The sequence below is a fragment of the Camelus ferus genome, chromosome 26 (assembly GCF_009834535.1).
Source record: "Camelus ferus isolate YT-003-E chromosome 26, BCGSAC_Cfer_1.0, whole genome shotgun sequence".
NCBI lineage: Eukaryota > Metazoa > Chordata > Mammalia > Artiodactyla > Camelidae > Camelus > Camelus ferus.
Window position 1 is genome coordinate 11,785,515 of NC_045721.1, and position 17,207 is coordinate 11,802,721.

Sequence of the window (17,207 nt, forward strand, 5' to 3'; positions counted from 1 at the left end):
TTCCTTGATGAGTATCAAAAGTTATGTTTGTGTGCGTAGGATGTATGTATGTAAATATATACATTTTAACGCAATTATTAGAGTATCATATAGTCATTTAATGATACTTTGGTGATGTTATGTAATGACTGTTTGTAAAAGATAATTCAAGTGATTGATTTGTTTAAACACTAAGTGCTAAAAAAAAATTTTGCTTTCCTAGAAATTACACAGGCATGTAAATGAACTACACATTAAACAGACACAACTGGGAATGAGGATCATAACAAGGTTTCTGAACCCTGTAACTTATGGCAATTATTTTACACAAAAACTGAGGAAACAACAAACAACAAGAAAAGAGAAATCTCAGAAGTTGGTCAGTCTTGGGTTTTTGCTTGTATAGTTTGGTGAGAGCCCTGAAAGCTTGGAAAGGAAGTAACAATGAGGCTAATGAGCTCTTGGCTTTTGAACCAGAGGCAGTCCCTTGAGGACACTGTTGGATCATTTCACAAATGGTGAGCAGGGATAATATGATACACAGAAAAAACATTTTTCTTGCTTCCAACAGACTTAAATTGCACAACACTTCAACAACACTTCTCAAACATTTGAACATGTTCTAGGACAATAATTTTATACACGCACAGAGAAAATCTCAGAAGGCCATAAATGTTGTTCTGCTCCATGGAAGGTTGCAAGTGGGTGGTTTCTGAGGCCTGACCATAAGGCAGAGACAGAAATGAAGCAGGCCGAGTGAACAATTCTCAGTAAGTAATTGGTCTTTCATGTGAAGACAAACAGCTGCTGGAACTTTTTGGAAAATTCTATAGAGATTTAAGAATTCAAAGAACAAGAACTTTTGGCACTCTAACGAATGAAAGTCAGGACTGAATAATCTCTGGGAAAAGTGGACACTAAGGGAAAAGATTGTCTTCTTGTATCATATTTTAAAACATGCCGTGGTTTATATTTATTCCAAACTAAGCCAAGAAAATGGCCCTATTAACTACTCATTCAATATACACTAAAATTTAGTATTACAAGGCAATGAGGAGGATATTAAAAATTATGAAGTATAATTCCTAGTGACAGTAAACTTGAGATTTAAGATAGAGAAAAAGACATCCACATGCAAATTTCACTACTGATTCAAGAAACTAAGAGGTGGTATTTGACAGTGAGAGGGTCTAGCTTTTTATTCAAGGAAGTCTTGCACTTAGACCATAGTTCTATGAGCATTAGCTGATCTCTACTCAGAGTTTGGGATGTGGTATAGTAGAACAGTAAAAGGCTCACAAAAAAGTACACATAGTTGTGTATATATCTTGCCACTCACAACTCAAAAGTCACTTACTCCTTTCCCCGCCCCAACTGGAGCCAATTTATTAAGCTGGACAAACAATGCTGGGCCGTAATATCTTTCCTTCACTAAGCTCACTAAAAAAGCCAGACAAATTATGTATGCCTAAGTAATAAAACAGATAGAACTGAGACTTTCAGGCATTCCCATCTCAGACTAGCTAGATCAGGGGTTCTCAGACTCAAGTGTGCATCTGAATCACTTGCTGGGTCCTGCTCCCAGAGTTGTCTCATTCAGTCAGTAGGTCTAGGGTGGGGCTCAAGATTTTATATTTTCTTTAAGTTCTCAGGTGATATTGCTGTTGCTGCTCTAGCAAACATACTGTGAGAACTGCTGAGCTAGGAGAACATACTGGTTTGATTCTAGTTCTGAAAACAGAATCTGTGGGTGGAGTTTGGAAAGTGATGGAAAGGATGGTATGAGATGATGCTACAGAATTAGGTGATGATGAGGTTACACAAGACCTTGTAGTTTATGTTACACACTGAGAATCTATCTGTGGGTTTTAAGTAGATGAGTGATGTGATCCGACGTGCAGCTTTCAAAGATCATGCTGGCTGCACTGCAGAGAGTGTATTGGGGAAAAGAGGACCAGAGATGGCACCAACAGGTAAGTCACAGTTCAGGAAAGAGAAATGACTGCTGCTTAGGCTGCAGGGCTGATGATGAAGATGGGAAGAAGAGGTCAGACCTACTTTACACTTTAGAAGGAGAATCATCAGCAGACACTTGGCGATGGATTGATTGTCGGAACACCGGAGAGGCAGATGCCAAAGAAGATCATCAGCCTCTTGTCCTATGGAGCTTAGAAGATGGAGTAGTGGAGGTAAAGAAAGCCGCAGGGGGAGTGGACTGGGCGGTAGCAGGAGCCAATTTCATCTTGGACAAGATCAACCAGACACTTTTAAACCACTGGTTACAGGGGTGTGGAGGTCAGAGGAGAGGTCTGAGCTGAAATACAAATTTGGTAGGACCTGAAGCCAGGGAAATGGAGCCTCAGAGTATGAGGGTGTGACAATTACTTCTCTGGGTTGACTAAATCTGAAGCATATTTTTTTACAAAAATAATTTTTACTGCAATATAAAAATAAGTCCCTCTTTCAACAATCAAACTGAGGCCTGTCTGTGAGCCATGATGACCTTGCTAAAAAGACATTTTCTTTGCTTTGTATGTAGAAAATAATGATGGATAGGAGAAAACGTGGTCTTCTCTTAGGTGGCAACTCCAGTTGGTAGGATTCTTTTTTGCTTAGATTTGAGGCTATGAAGCCATAGCCCAGGTGTAGAAATAACAAATTCTAAGCTTAACAGTATTCTAATAAGTGTGACTCAGTGAAAGGTAACACTCCAAAGAAGGTGGAGAATAAAGATCATCCAGTTTGAAGACTTATAAAGATAAGGTATTGTTTTGTTAAAATAGCTGTTGTCATGAAGGGTTAAGAAGGGGAAAGAAATCAGTACGCCTGGTTTTGTCATTTAGCTGCCTTCACTACAGAATGCCTTCAAATTTAAAGTATCTATGTTCTAATTCAGAAATGATGCAGATAGAAACATCAAAAAAGAAACAAATCGCCAAATCAAAACCCCCCAAAACCCCCAAAACCCTAAAACTCAGGATATTTTACTTTTTGTTGAAAAATGCAATCTATTTTTTGAAATTTCTAAGATTTCTAAAGCATAAATATTTTTACATACCAAAAAGAGTAAAATATTGATATTGGCATCAAGTCAGGCCTTGCTCCTTGTTTTAAGTGGCTTTAATATTATCCTTTCCTTGTCTTATTGCTTTTTGCTAGTCTGGTCCTTGACATAACGTGTTGAGAATGTGACCATAGGACAGTGTGTGTGATGACTGAGGATGAAGACTCAAACTATTTCAGGTTGAGTTCAGCCTCCGTAAAACAACAACAAAAACTTTTTTTAACTGAAGAACTAGCTTCAGCATTTTTAATGACCTTTAAATCACACATAGTAAAATCTTGACTGACCAGACTATTTTGGAAATGGAACATAAATTGCATTTTTCCTTAATATAGCTTTAAATTTAAAAAAGGAAAAGTTTATTTCAATTATTGTTGAAAATCATTGTAAAGTGGACCAGGATATTTTCCTGCCCTAGCAAATAAAGCATAAGGAACACAATGCAGTCTTTCATTAAAGACCCTGGTTCTTGCAGTGCCTATAGCTTCTAATTTTCTGAGCTGCACACCCCTCCCTCTAGTTTCAAGAAGTCCCCACGAGGGTCAGAGAGCAAGCAGAGTACACAGGACATACCCTGGAAGCTGCTTGAAATAGTAAATACGCACTGTAGGTGATCTTCTTGGGTTTGCCTTCTTGGGTTTGCCTTGTCTGAGAAGTAAATTATAGGTAAACTGATTAACCCATCAATTAACCTAGGTTAACTGATATTTTTGAGAATTAAGATAGTTTAGTTACAACAATATATTTAAGTGTGATGTTTTCTGAAGTATACTGAATCTCTACTAAAATGGACGCATAAGAGTGATTTTGTGATTCTGGAATCTTCTGTCTAGAAATTTACAAAAATTTCTATTTATCTTCCCTGAAGATAGGGGAAAGGATTAAATCACCTCTCTGAAATTTCTACAGCACTATGAATCTAGAAAGTTACTTAAATAAAAAGTTACTAAAGTAAAATAACATAAAAGTTTATTTAAGTAAAGTTCATTTAAGTAAAATTTCAGTAAAAAAGGTATTTAAGTAAAAGTTAAGTAAAAGTTATTAAGAAAAATAATTTATTTTTCAAAAAAGATTATAGTATTTTTCATATAGGATTTATTACTTGTTACAGAATTTAAAAATACTTTTGTTGCCTGCCTTATTATTAAAATGCATAAAAATTCTTGTAAAATATCTTCCTGCCAATATTATATGAGTTTTTCTTTGAGATGCAGAATAAAAATTTTCTAAGACTCAAACTGCTCAAAGGAAGAATTTAAAGCTACAGTGGGAATGGCTCTCCAATTTGTTGTAGGACTGTCCTTCATGTCTTCCCATTTAAAATATGACTTCAGAATATTTAAAACAAAATGCACAGTGACCCAAACTCAGTGTGAGTTCATGAAAGGTTCATAAAGTGTCCTTCTCCTTCATTATCTAACATCCATTTGTCAGACAGCTACAAACGTTTTTGTTTCCTTAGGCTCCACATTAGAGTAAGAAACTCATTACAAGATCTTAGCAAGCCCAGAGTCAGTCATACGCAAGACATTTTTTGAGCACCTCCTCTGTGTGCTGGGCACTATTCTAGCACTGGGAAAACAGTGACGAACAGAACCAGCCCCTCCTCTAAGGAGGCTAACTTTGCAGTATGGGAGATTGACTAACAACATCAAAACAAATAGGTTAATGCCATATTCAGATAACTATGAAGAAGAAGATAAAATAAGGCCATGTGGTTTGGACTGACCTAGGCTGGGAGAGGTGGCTTTAGTAGTCAGGGAAGAAGTCTTCTCTCTGGAGGCGGCATCGGAGTTGCAACCTGAGGAATGAGGAGACCGCCCTGCACAGATACAGGGAAGCAGCAGAAGCTGCAAGTGCGAAGCCCTTGGGATGGAAAGGAGCTTGGTGAGCTCACAGCTCAGAGACGAGGCTGGAGTCAGTGTAGCAGAGTGAAAGACGGGGAGAATAGAGGAAGAGGAGGTCAGGAAGCAAGTTCCAGGCCAGGTGAGCCCTGGTAGGCATTCTGTGCTGGCTGCGATGGAAAGCATCTGGGAGGTTTTAAGCAGGAAGAGTAGCTTGATCTGATTAGTGCTTAAAAAGATTACTCTGTACCTAGGATCTACTGCGGGTGAGGAGTGAAGGCAGGGGTCCAGCTTGGACACTGGGAAACAATGGAAACTTGACCTGGGATTGTGGGAGACAAACATCGATTGTCTCTGGCCAAGGATAAGGAGAGGGGAAAATTCAGCCTTTTTTTTTGGTTTGGAAAGTGGGCAGGACTTCCTGAAGCATGGATTGGATGGGTCATTTGAAGGAAGTGGCCTGGATATTGGCTGGAGACCTGGGTGTTTGGAGGAGAAACCAATTGTTCTGCTGGCATGTTAAGCATGAGATGCTTGTTAGATATCCACACAGAGATAGGTCATAATTATAGCTATGATTTATCAGTGCTTGCTATGCCCCAGACACAGTTCTAAGCCCTTGTAGGTGCAATAGCTAATTTAGTCCTATCAGCTACAGGAGAGCTGCAAGGAGGGACTACTATCATGACTGCTAAAGTTAAAATAAGTGGCATAGTCTGAATTGGTTCTCAGAAAACCTGGCTCAGGACCCTAGCTGGTTATCACTGTGCTAAGCTGAAGGAGGAGAGAAAAGTCTGGGCTTAGGGGAGAGATCCAAATTTCATATATACATTTTAGAGTCATCACAGACACTACAATGTGTCTTTAAGACCATGGGTCAGGATGAGATCTCCCAAAGAAAAAGTGTAGCTGGAGAGGAAAAGATGACTGGAGACAGCGTCTTGGGGCCTTCACCCGCTTAGGGGTCTCTCGAAGAAGGAAGAGCAAAGGAACATGAGAAATAGAAGCTAGTGTGCCTGGAGGAAATCAGGCAAATGGACAATCTGTCTAAAGTTCACTGGAACAAAAATACAGAACTTTTTTTTTTAAAGGTATCTTTCAGAGATTATGGAAACCAAGAACATGTGGGTCCAACATTTTTCTCTACGGAATTTTAATATTTTTATGTGAGCATACAATAAATTCTTTTCCAGACAACTTCATGTTTACTACCAAGTCACGAGACTTTCTGACGTAGGCTGGAAGAAAATTAAGGGAGGGCTGTCTGACCCCTGACTGAATTTCTCAAAGCATATTTGAAACGAACACCCTATTTTCCTGCATGGAAAAGCCACCTTTTGGTCAAGCTGATGAAAATTCCTATTTTTCATAAGAAAGTACAGGATAATGTATATCAGATATTCTGCCTTATAGAAAACACTAACAGATGGAATGTTCAAGCCAAATCTAGATCTGTGGTTCCATAAAACCACCAATTCACTTGTCCACACTATATAAAGTCTGCCATGGGGCATGACAACATAAAGAAGAAAAAATTAATCAATCATTGTTCATTGGACCTACACTGAGACTTTTTTAATTTCAAAACAACCTGATTTTTTGACAAGAGAATAGGTTTTCATAAATGTTTTACAAATTGTGAAAAAAATGACTTTATATTTTCGTCTACGAAGGTACATTTTACTACTTACTATACTTGAATTTTTGCTGGGAGAGGAAAAGATATGATATTCAGAATCTTTCCAAATACTGGGAAAAGAGCATATTTCTAAAGACTCATCTTTCTTTTGAAAATATAGAGTTCTTTTTTTCTAAACCTTCCAATAGGAGCTAGAAGTCATTCATCTAAATCTGTGAAGCATATTCCGTTATCTGCTAAAATCCAGGGAAACAGAACCTTTAATAAGGTTTATTTTTCTAACAAATACACAGTCCTAAGGTGAAGTTGCTTGACTACAGGATAATATGGTTTATTACTGGGACTGGAGGTAGAATTACAATGTAGGAACTACAATGTATCAATATGTTATACAATTTGCTTAATTATTTTAATATGCAGACTAGGAAATGTAACAATTTCAGAGGAGGTTTTTTTTAACACTCAAAAAGAGAAGTCCTATTTTTCTCAATGTATGAGATTAGCTTTTGCTTTGAAGTGAAGTTAGTAGCTACTGAGACCTTAGAGAGATAAAGCAGTCAAGATTAAGCATTGTGTCGGCGCACACAGCTAAGCTATGTGTTCTATTGTGGAGATTTGCTGTGTGAGTAAAAAGAATTGGACTTATCAGAAGGGTGGATTTGAATATGAGCTCTGTTACTCACTAGCCACATGCTCTTGGCTTTAACCTCATCTTCTTTATCTTGGAAATAAGAACAACCCAGCATTTGCAGGGTTGTTGGGATGACTAATAAAATATTTTGAAAACATTATGTAGTATGCACCCAAATATAAACTGATATTATTACCATGTGACATTAACAGTAACTTGAGATGGCAAAACCAAAGCATTAAGACTGGAGTCAAATTTGACATTTTTTTCTAATATAGTTTAGATACATACATCATTGAATAGAAGTGAATGATCAGCTAAAGGAGATAAAATGGAAAATATAAACAAAGTATAAACAAAATCAGTTGTCTCTGGCCAAAGGCAGAAGGGAAAGTACTATCTCCTTCCTGAATTAAAAAATAAAGAAAAGAAATAGGAAGGAGACTTGTTCAAATAACTTGCTTGACAATATCTTTATTGTAGAACTGAATTCCAGAATATAAGAGCATTTAATTTTTTTATATTCTGTTATGCTAAAATCTTGATTATGTAACAAAAAATGTCTATATGAAGGAGTATAGTAAATGGATATTATTTCTATAACACATATTAGATATTAGCAATATGGTGTTTGAATTCAAGCAGGTACTTCCAATTCAATTAGGATTATTTTAAGATTACTCATTATCTGCCTAATTTCAGAATAATTAATTACCTCATTTGTAGTTATGAATGAATTCACTCATAGTTACATAAAATAATTGGTTCAATATTTTCAAAGGTCACGATACAGGGTAATAACATATTCTAGGGAATTTGTATTTTGTAATTAATTTTAATACCTTGATTTGATTTGATAATCATATTAGCATCACCAATTGTAAATGGATGGAAAAATAGGGGGTGGATTCTGCTGTCATGCTGTTCAACTTTACTGCACATATATCAGGGAATTTAGGAGGATAAAACAAAATCAAGAAAATTGAATTTCTAACATAATGTATATATTAAGATGGGTATATATATAATTGTACCCACAAAGCACTTTTCCCATAAACTTTGGTAAAATAAGGCTAGAAAGCATAACATTACTGATGTTTAACAGAGACGGATTTGCAACAATAAAGAAAACTTAACAGAGTATTAACTAAATTATTGAATCAAGCAAGAGTCTCTCAGCATCAAGAAGTCAGTCCCATTCTTTTGACTGCTATTAATATAAACTGCATGAAAGAAATTATTTTCCCATAATATCAACTGTGTATATAATATTGACCAATAAGCTTCATTCATTTATTCTTTCATCCAACTAATATTTATTAATCCCTTACTATGTGTTGAGTAGTGTCTTTCAATGTCACCTGTCTATTGGTATAGCTAGAGGAACTTAGTTCTGGGTTAAATTGCTGTAAACCATTACCTTTGCAGATAGTTTGATGCAATTCAAAAACCATGAACTGGCTGCAATTTTGTCCCAACTTGTTCTGGGCTTAGTCAAGCTACTGGTCCTGTCTGCCCCTCAGAATCCAGCTCACGGGAGCTGGGATGATACCCTGATCCAATTAGAGGCTGGCTGGAAGATGAAGTAAGATTAATAAATCTTTGAAATGGTTAAGAATAAATTAGAGTAACAATGTCATGGTTTTGAAAAAAATTATTGTTTTAGCTTTACTGGAAATATTTGTGGTTGAGGCTGTCACTACCACGTCATCTGAACTCAAATCTTGACGTGATAGACTGGCATGTGGGAGTGGGTTAAGTGATTTTGTCTGAAAGGGGACATCACACAGCAACTACCGCTGTGAAAGAGAGAAGCTATCCATAAAGTATCCAATCACATCACATCCTATGGCAACAACCCAGTGTGGACACCAGTTGGGAAAATCAATATTAGTGGGCATTGGTTCTTTACCAGTGCCTCTTTTTTGTGACAACACAGAGATGAATAACTCTTGACTCCTGATCCTGAGTTCAGTCTTGTGAAATCTGTTTCAAATGTTCCCACATCTCAGCTGTGCAAGGAGGATGAGCCAGACGATGCAGACGGACTCACCCCTTCTATAACATGTGGTGGCACTGCACCCACGTCCCAGGGGAGTAACCAGTCTGACCAGCAACCGGTAAGCCTCAGCTCACTCAGTTCTTGAAACAGTAGACTAACAATAAATAGCCTTTATTGGTGGTTTGCAGAAATCAAAGCATTCCACAGAATCAACAATGGTTGTAGACATCTAGATTTTTATTTTTGTATACTTGGTTTGCTTTTTATTTTTCCACACAAAATGTCTGTAAGTTAATCAAGCAATAAAACAAAACCCATTTATGGATTTGGGTCTTTATTTTTAACCAGATGCACTTCATATATAGCCATGCATATGTCTGGTAACAAGACAGAGAGGAATTTCCAGAAGAGCAGGAGCTCAGTAAATATTTGCAGAATGACTGATAATTAATTAACTGAATCATTCACTTGTTCGTCAGATAGGAATTTCATAGACTAAACTACCTTTATTCTAGTTGCTGTGAGGTTAAAAGACAATGAGATGTTGCATATTAGAACAATTTTCATAGTGAAAATGGCTATACAAGGGATGAACACAGCTCAAGAGATATAGTAACTGGCTTCTAAGTCAGACAGGACAAGGCACAGTGTGTGACTTTTCTGGTCTCTGGTGACCACCTTTCTAGGTTATTTATAAGAAAGAGATGATGCATGTGGAGCAGTTAGCAGGGAGCCAGGCAAATAGCAAGTGCCTAAGAAATAAAGTATTATCTTCTCAATTCTCTACTTTCCGTTTACAGTTTTTCCTTTTATAAGGTTCATCTCTAGGAATGATCACATCAGACAACAGACTACTGTTTATTATTTTAGACCTTTTTGTTGACATTTGCTTGTGCTTTAAAAATCACCCTCCATTTCCGACTTCATACTGGATAGAGATGTTCTGTCATTACTTCACTGTTTTGAAACAAAAAGAATAAAAGGCTCTCATCTCCAGAAAATTTTCTTTAAGAATCAGAGATTATTTTTGATTTAAGCCTAAAATTCCATTTCTACAAAAGTAAATCTGTAAGCACACAAAGCAGGGTTTCTTAACCTGGGGCCCTTCATTTTTGAATCCCTAAAATTGCATGCCAAATTTATTTGTGAATGTGTACTTTTACTTCTTTAGAAAACACCTCCCAGCTTTCATTAAATACAGAGAAGGATTATGATTCTCTCCAAATTAAAAATTACTGGTATAGAAAGTCTATAACAATTAAATAGTTTATAATGTGTTTCATTCGTGGCTCAAGAGATCACACTCATTTCTTCCTTCTTTACTTCTCCATTCATTTAGCAAATATTGATTGAATGTCTACTGTGTGCTTAAAGCAGCGGGATTACAGCAGGGAATAAAATATAAAATCTCTGCTGTTCTCATTGGCTTACATTCCAGAAGGGGGAAATGGACAAACAGCAATTAATAAAACACAACACAAAATCAGGTAGCAACAAGGGTTGTAAAAGAAGAGAAAAAGCAGAGGCAGGAGTAGACCATGATGGGTCGGGTGTGGTCTTAGGGCCTCAGACAGGGGCTCAGGGAAAACCTCTCTGAGCAAAGATGAGGAAAAAATGCAGGGGAAAGCGATCCACATCACTGGTACTTCTGGGCCTTCCAGGCACTTTTTTAGGCTAGAAATCATCTTCAGTTTTTTTATGCTGACTTTCCTCTTGCATATGGCCCTGCTACTTTTTGTTCCTCCTTTTGTTGGTTGTTCTTCTTTCACAGGCCCAATGGAAGTGAATTTCGACACTTGTCTCCTCTCCTGTAAAATGAGGGTGTTTGACCAGCTGGTTCCTTAACTTGTTAACACATTGTGCTGCCTATTGTTATTTTATTATTGTTATAAACTTCACATGTTTCAAAGTTCTCCCAAATTTGGTGACAATTTGGTTTAAGCCATACATTCTGTAATTAATTCATCCACCAGATAGATGCACAAAGGAGTGAAATGTACGTCCTTGCCTCTAAAGAGCTTAAAATCTGACAGCGCTATACTTTCTGAAAGTTCAGCTGTGCTCCATGCCTGCACCCAACTGAAGATGAATTATTTTTCTCCTCAGAGTGGTTTTACCAGCACCTGAGTCTGTCTAAAGTTCCCCATGTTGTGGCATCGACAAAGGCATATTCTTATCCAGCTACAGCGATGTCCAGAAACAATACTGCTCCTTTGAGACTCCTGCTGAGAGAAGCATGTCTTTCGTAGGATTGGAGTGAAGAGTGGGTGGAGAATCACATTTCAGCAAAAGTATGTTTTTCTCATCGAACTAATCTCTCTAGCTTAGAATCACAACACTGTACAAAAGAACTAGTAACAAACAAAAAAACAGAAAAAATGAGAAAGGAAAGCGAAAGAGTGCCCTCAAGAAATGGGACAGCTTGACGCATGCTACCATGTGAGAATTGTCCATTGCCTACTGTCTTCCACGAAACTGAGACCAGCCTGCAGACAGAATCTGCAGAATCTTAATTTAAGAATCTAAATTAGATTGGTGAACTGTTCTCACCTATGCTTTCTATAATTTCATTTGCTTGGAATGTCAAGAGAGTTAGATGTATAATTCCTCAGTGATTTGACCAGTTTGAGAGATTGGATCGTCCACCACTGTTAGTTCATACCATTTGCAGCCTTAAGTGCAGCTACATCAAGTCATTATTCTGCCCAGAAACTGATGGCTCATTGCCTGAGACAGGAACATCATGTACAAGGCTGCTGTTTTGCACAACTCCTGGGATTGTGCAATATGGTGTCCCCAATCAATTATGATAACTGAATGGACAAAAGCATTAAAACTGCATGTCTCTGAGCTAAAATGTGCTCAAATAAAATGTGCATCAAATAAGATGGGGAATATTGTTTATTCTGTGCAAGGCATTAAACTATGTAGTTTATAATCTTACTTGATTTTTTTAACATGTCTGTAAAGCAGATGATGTAGATGATGATGATTACGGTAAGTCCCATTTTATGGATAAGAAAAAGAGAGCCAGAGATAGTAAGTGACCTCTCAAAGTCAAGCTCTTGGTGAATGAATGGACATGAATTTAAGTCATCTCTGATCCCCAAACCTGTGCTCTTTTCCTACCCTGGGTTACCTCTAGGTGAAAGTTAGACTTCTCCATAGTTTTAATTCCTTTAGTTCAATTTATAGATATGCCATCCTGAGTTTTCTCAGAGAGGCACCTTTTCTAGACATTGGTTTGAAAATAAATCTACAGCATGTGAATCAAAGTCAATACTGCATATTATTTTCACATACTTAGGGACCCAAATTTGAAATACTTGGATGTTTAAGTTTCCAGAATAGTAGCACAAAAGGTCCAGCCCATCAAGATGTTTGGTTAGTACCATTTTTTTGGGAATGTGGTCAGGGTTTCTCAGAATCTTAGGATTTATTTTGCTTTGGTATTTTCTGAATCTATGTTAGCATCCTATAAATGATTCATTCATTTACCCATTTATTCTTTCTTTCAGTACTTACTGAGTTCTTACTATACTCTAATTCTGAATTTTATACTTATGAAAGTACAAAGATGAATTAGCTATAGGTTCTCCTTTTATAGTACTTTCAATCTAGAGGAGAAGTTCTAGTAAATGAATGGAGGACAGAGTACAGAGTGACAGGTGGTTTTTGATGTCTGCCATCAAACAATGCCAACAAAATGGTTCTTGCAAAACAGTGGTAGAAATGGTTACAGATGAAATAAGGCACAAGGTTAGCCACTACTCCTCTATAGCTATCACGAAGACCATGATCATAACACAAGCCAGACTGATCTGTTAGGACAGCAAGTATAGATACAATCATTTGGGTAGATTTTTTCCTTGTGGCTTGGAAATAGGGAAAGAAAGTAATAATCATAAAAGTGGGTTTCACTTTGTAATTAGACACAGTTTGCACGTGGTGAGAAAGGACAAAAGTCTAATTGTGTACACACATTTAACCTAGTACATTGTCAACTTCTAATTATTTAATTATTTTGCCAAATTGGATAATAGGTGGATAATGAGAAGTGAAGAAAAAGTGAGTCTAGTAGACTGAAAAAGCAAATAATATCTGTAATTCCAGAACAGTGAAGTAGGAGAGGAATTTAGAGCCCTCCCTCCCCACTATCTTTGCACAAGAGGAGAGTAAACCACAGAGGGGAAATGCACTTGCCCATGTGCGATAGACGACGAACTAGGGGAAGAACTTGGGATGCAAGTTGAGAGGCAAGGATATGGTGGCGATGGAACTTGTAGACTTGTTTTTCTCTGCCTAACAATATCCAACTGTCACGTATTGTGCCTAAAATGTTAGGAGTTGCTGTAATTACAAACAACTCTAAAATTTAAAACACTAGTTGATTTCAGATCCTCTAGAGTGAAAGCAAAAAGTAAAGATTGCAGAGAAAGTAAAGGAAATGAATCTCCTCGAAGCAGTGGTTAAAGGCTGCCTTGGGAAAGAGAGGGAGGGAGGGAAGTGGCCAGCAGACAGTTCAGAGATGGGGGGATCTCTTGGCAGAGAGAATATACTTATGTGGTTAATCAAGAGTGAGCTGAAGTAAATTTGCACTTTCAAACTCAGCAATGAATCAGGGTAAAAAGACAAAGTTTTCATTTTAACTTAGAAAAGGATGACTTCATAAACCTTTGGTGGTGTTATTTAAGATGTTTATAAATACTATAAAGACATTCAAATTTGTTATATATTTGGAAGTTTTGCATTGTGCATCTGCCATATCATGTTACATAAAGTTAGGTACCTTCTACTGCATCATGAGATGATTTCACAAGAATCTGACACATGAGAAAATATTCTGAAACTATGTCCTGAGTTGCACTTTGGGATTATAGCATTATCCTTAGAGAATATATGTCACTCGTCTGTAAAGCCTGGCTAAATTTTCAGTGTGCATTGCGTGTGTGTGTGTGTGTGTGTGTGTGTGTGTGTGTGTGTGTGTGAAGACGTCCCCAACAGTGTTAAAAGAGGCTCTTTCAGCATATTTCAAGACTACTGGGTTTGAGGGAAGGAAAATTGTTCACAATCATTGTTTAAGATTTTTTTTAATTAGCAACAGGAATGAAATTTGAAATTTGCAAATAAGCTATGGTCTAAATGTTTACTTTCAAGTCTGCTGTTTGGAATTCTGAAATCATTTTCTTATAGACAAACAACAACAAACAACCTGACATGGTAGCATGGATTGGCAAGTCTGCTTACTAAATCCCTTTAGACCATCACATACCTAAAGTTTAACTGTTTTTCTTGTTCTTTGTAACATAGGCCACAGGTACAAGAACTTAATGCTAAAGCACAGAGTTCCTCTAATGTGTGGACTCACTGACCTTCCCAGTGTCTAGGCTGGGGATGTGTCTAGGAGGGAGGTGACAGAGGGGCTGTGTTGCCCCCAGCACACATGCTCCTTTTTATTTCATAGCCCCTGTGATTGGTTCTCTTGCTTCCCTTTTTCTAGGGAAGATATTTCCACGGCAGATATTTCTGACAATGTTTTATTTTTTCTTGGGTCCAGAACAAGAGGAAACAGACCTAAAACCAGAATATATTGCTTTTGGTTTTTCATGAATGTTTCAGAAAACAAAGGGAGAAACAACCAGGTGACCATTAAATCAATTTCTTTATGAAAAAGCAACATCACATTGTGGTAATAATGGTGATGAAGAAGGCTTTATCTACATTTTTGAGGAAAGTCAGATACAGATAGCCCCAGGTGTGTCATCACAGGAGCTTAAGGATGTGCAGATGCTTTGAGACCAAGAGCAGCAGGACTGGACAGTGCTGGAGTAGAAGTGTTGGGGGCTGGGGCACAAGAAAGGTGCAGATCTGGGAATTTAATCTTTCTTCTATAGTATACTCCCCATTCTGGGCCAGCCTTCATGTGCAGATTTAAAGTTTAGGTAAATCATTTTGAAGGTTAGAGGTTAGAGAAGACAGAGAGGGAAGGGCTGAAAGAAGAGAAGCAGCTGGTGTTTCCACGGCTAATTCCAGGAGGTTTGGGCCATAAGTAAATCAGGAAAAATGAATAAGCAGAAGTCATCCTCCTATAGGCACAGAAGCATGAATAGTTCATTTCAGTATTTGAAGGATATCTGGAAAAGGTACTTTCTATAAGAACATAGAATAAGGCCTCCTAATCCTCAAGGGAAAAGAAAATACTAATAAAAAGCTTCCAGGAGATCTCACTTGCAGAAGTATTTTGTAAATGGGGAGGAAAGGAAAAAAAGGTGTGTATGAAGGGAAGGAGGTGGGAGAGAGCGTGGCCTCCATGAGGGTGGTATGTATGTGCCTGATGGTTGGGCACAAGCGGTTCCATTTCACTGAAGCTTAAGGTATACTATTATGGCAAGGAGTGCAAAACCAAGCTAGAGAGGTAAGATCACTCAGGGCTCGGTGCTACACTAAAGAAGTTGGATATTTTTCTCCAGAGCATAGAGGGCTACCGAAGTTTAGCAGAAGTGACACTGAGAGATTTGCATTTTGGATGAATGAACTGGCAATGTGTTGGATTTAAGGATGTCAGACTGAAAAGGGATCTAGTTAGGAAGCTGTTGTTAAGAGGCCATAAGAAAGATGATGAGGACCTTATGAAGACCATTGTTAGAGAGTTGATAAGTAGGAATGGAGGGTATGGTTTTTGATTCAAAAAATAATTAGATACTTCTGATTAAATATGAATAAACACATTCACTTAGATTAGACTGCTCCTTCAAACACACAGTAAGAGTGAGAGAGAGAGAGATGGAGAAAGGAAGCGAAGGTGACAGGAGGACACAGAGATAATGTAAGCCATATCAATAACATTTTCACTCTGGAAAGTAGATGGACTGTTGGTAGCTACTCAAAGGCTACAGAGAGCTGTATTCTCAGCCTTCTTGGGGGAAGTCAGTAAGAATTAAGCAGAACCCCTGAGCTTAAAGAAACCTGAACTTGCTCAAGAAATGGAGGCACCAGTTACTAGGGATGGGAATGTGGGGATAAAAAGAGGAGGAAAGACTTTACATGTAGCAGTTGGATTCCCAGATCCACAGACCCACACTGCACGGCCAATTAACTGCCCATCTGCCACTTCTGCAGAAACTAATCAGACAGGTTCCAGACCCAAGGAAGCTGGGCAGAGCCGAGGGCAGGATGAGATGCAGCAGTGGAAGTAGAGAGCAAGTGAAAGGCAGACACTCCCTTCTCCTGCTCAACCCCTTGGATTTTGACAACCACACATCACCTAGGAAATACTGGAGACTTTCTTTCTGGAGAAACTTGTCAGCCAAAGAGAAAAGATCAACAGATGTCAGCATTTGAGAAACTTCCCCAAAAGACTTGGGTCTCAATCAGATCACTAGTCACCAGTAAACAAGTCTCAGAGTGGCTTCTTTCATCTCCTTCCAACACAGAACATCCAATCAACTTTTAGTGACTTATTCTTATATATGAACATATAGCTAATGCTCACCAGATATATAAGGAAGGCTGCTAACATGAAAGACAACAAAAAAGAATACGTACAAAATATAAAATTTGAAGAAAACAGAGATAATGCAAGGAGGAAAAGAAAACTGTAAAGAAAACCATAATTAGAGTCAATGGATAAGTAAATGATTAAAAAATACCATAAAAGGTACCAGATGCCATAGAAAAGGACTATGGTCTTTTGACTATGGTCAAAGAACATGAATGGTCTTACGTACTTTTTAAACAAAAATTAATGGATGTTTTGGAAAACAAATCAGCAAAAATTTTCTCAGAAAGAAGATAAAATTGAAAAAGGCACAGAAAATGGAAGACAAAGGTTTAAAAAAGTGGAGGATAAGCCCAAGAGGTCTATCTCTAAATCATGGGAGATCCAGAAAGAGAACACAGAAAACCAGAAGGAAGAAATTATTTTTAAAAGTACAAAGATATCGCCAAAAACAAAGGAATAAGTTTTTAGACTTAAAGGGACAAACACACGCTTAGAAAAAAAAGAAAAAAAGGATGGAGAGAGAGAAAGGAACAGACTCACACTAAGG

At 37.6% G+C, this 17,207-nt stretch overlaps 1 protein-coding gene and 1 long non-coding RNA gene across 6 annotated transcripts in view; one reads left to right on the forward strand and one right to left on the reverse strand.

The window, feature by feature from the left end:
- DLC1 (DLC1 Rho GTPase activating protein) overlaps window positions 1-17,207 on the reverse strand; it is a 344,822-nt gene that overhangs the window by 193,820 nt on the left and 133,795 nt on the right. The gene's annotated exons all lie outside the window — the stretch shown is intronic.
- On the forward strand, window positions 650-12,252 carry LOC116660054. The gene is made up of 3 exons (XR_004315408.1): window positions 650-749; window positions 9,170-9,277; window positions 11,266-12,252. It is a non-coding gene; the product is annotated as an uncharacterized LOC116660054 (long non-coding RNA).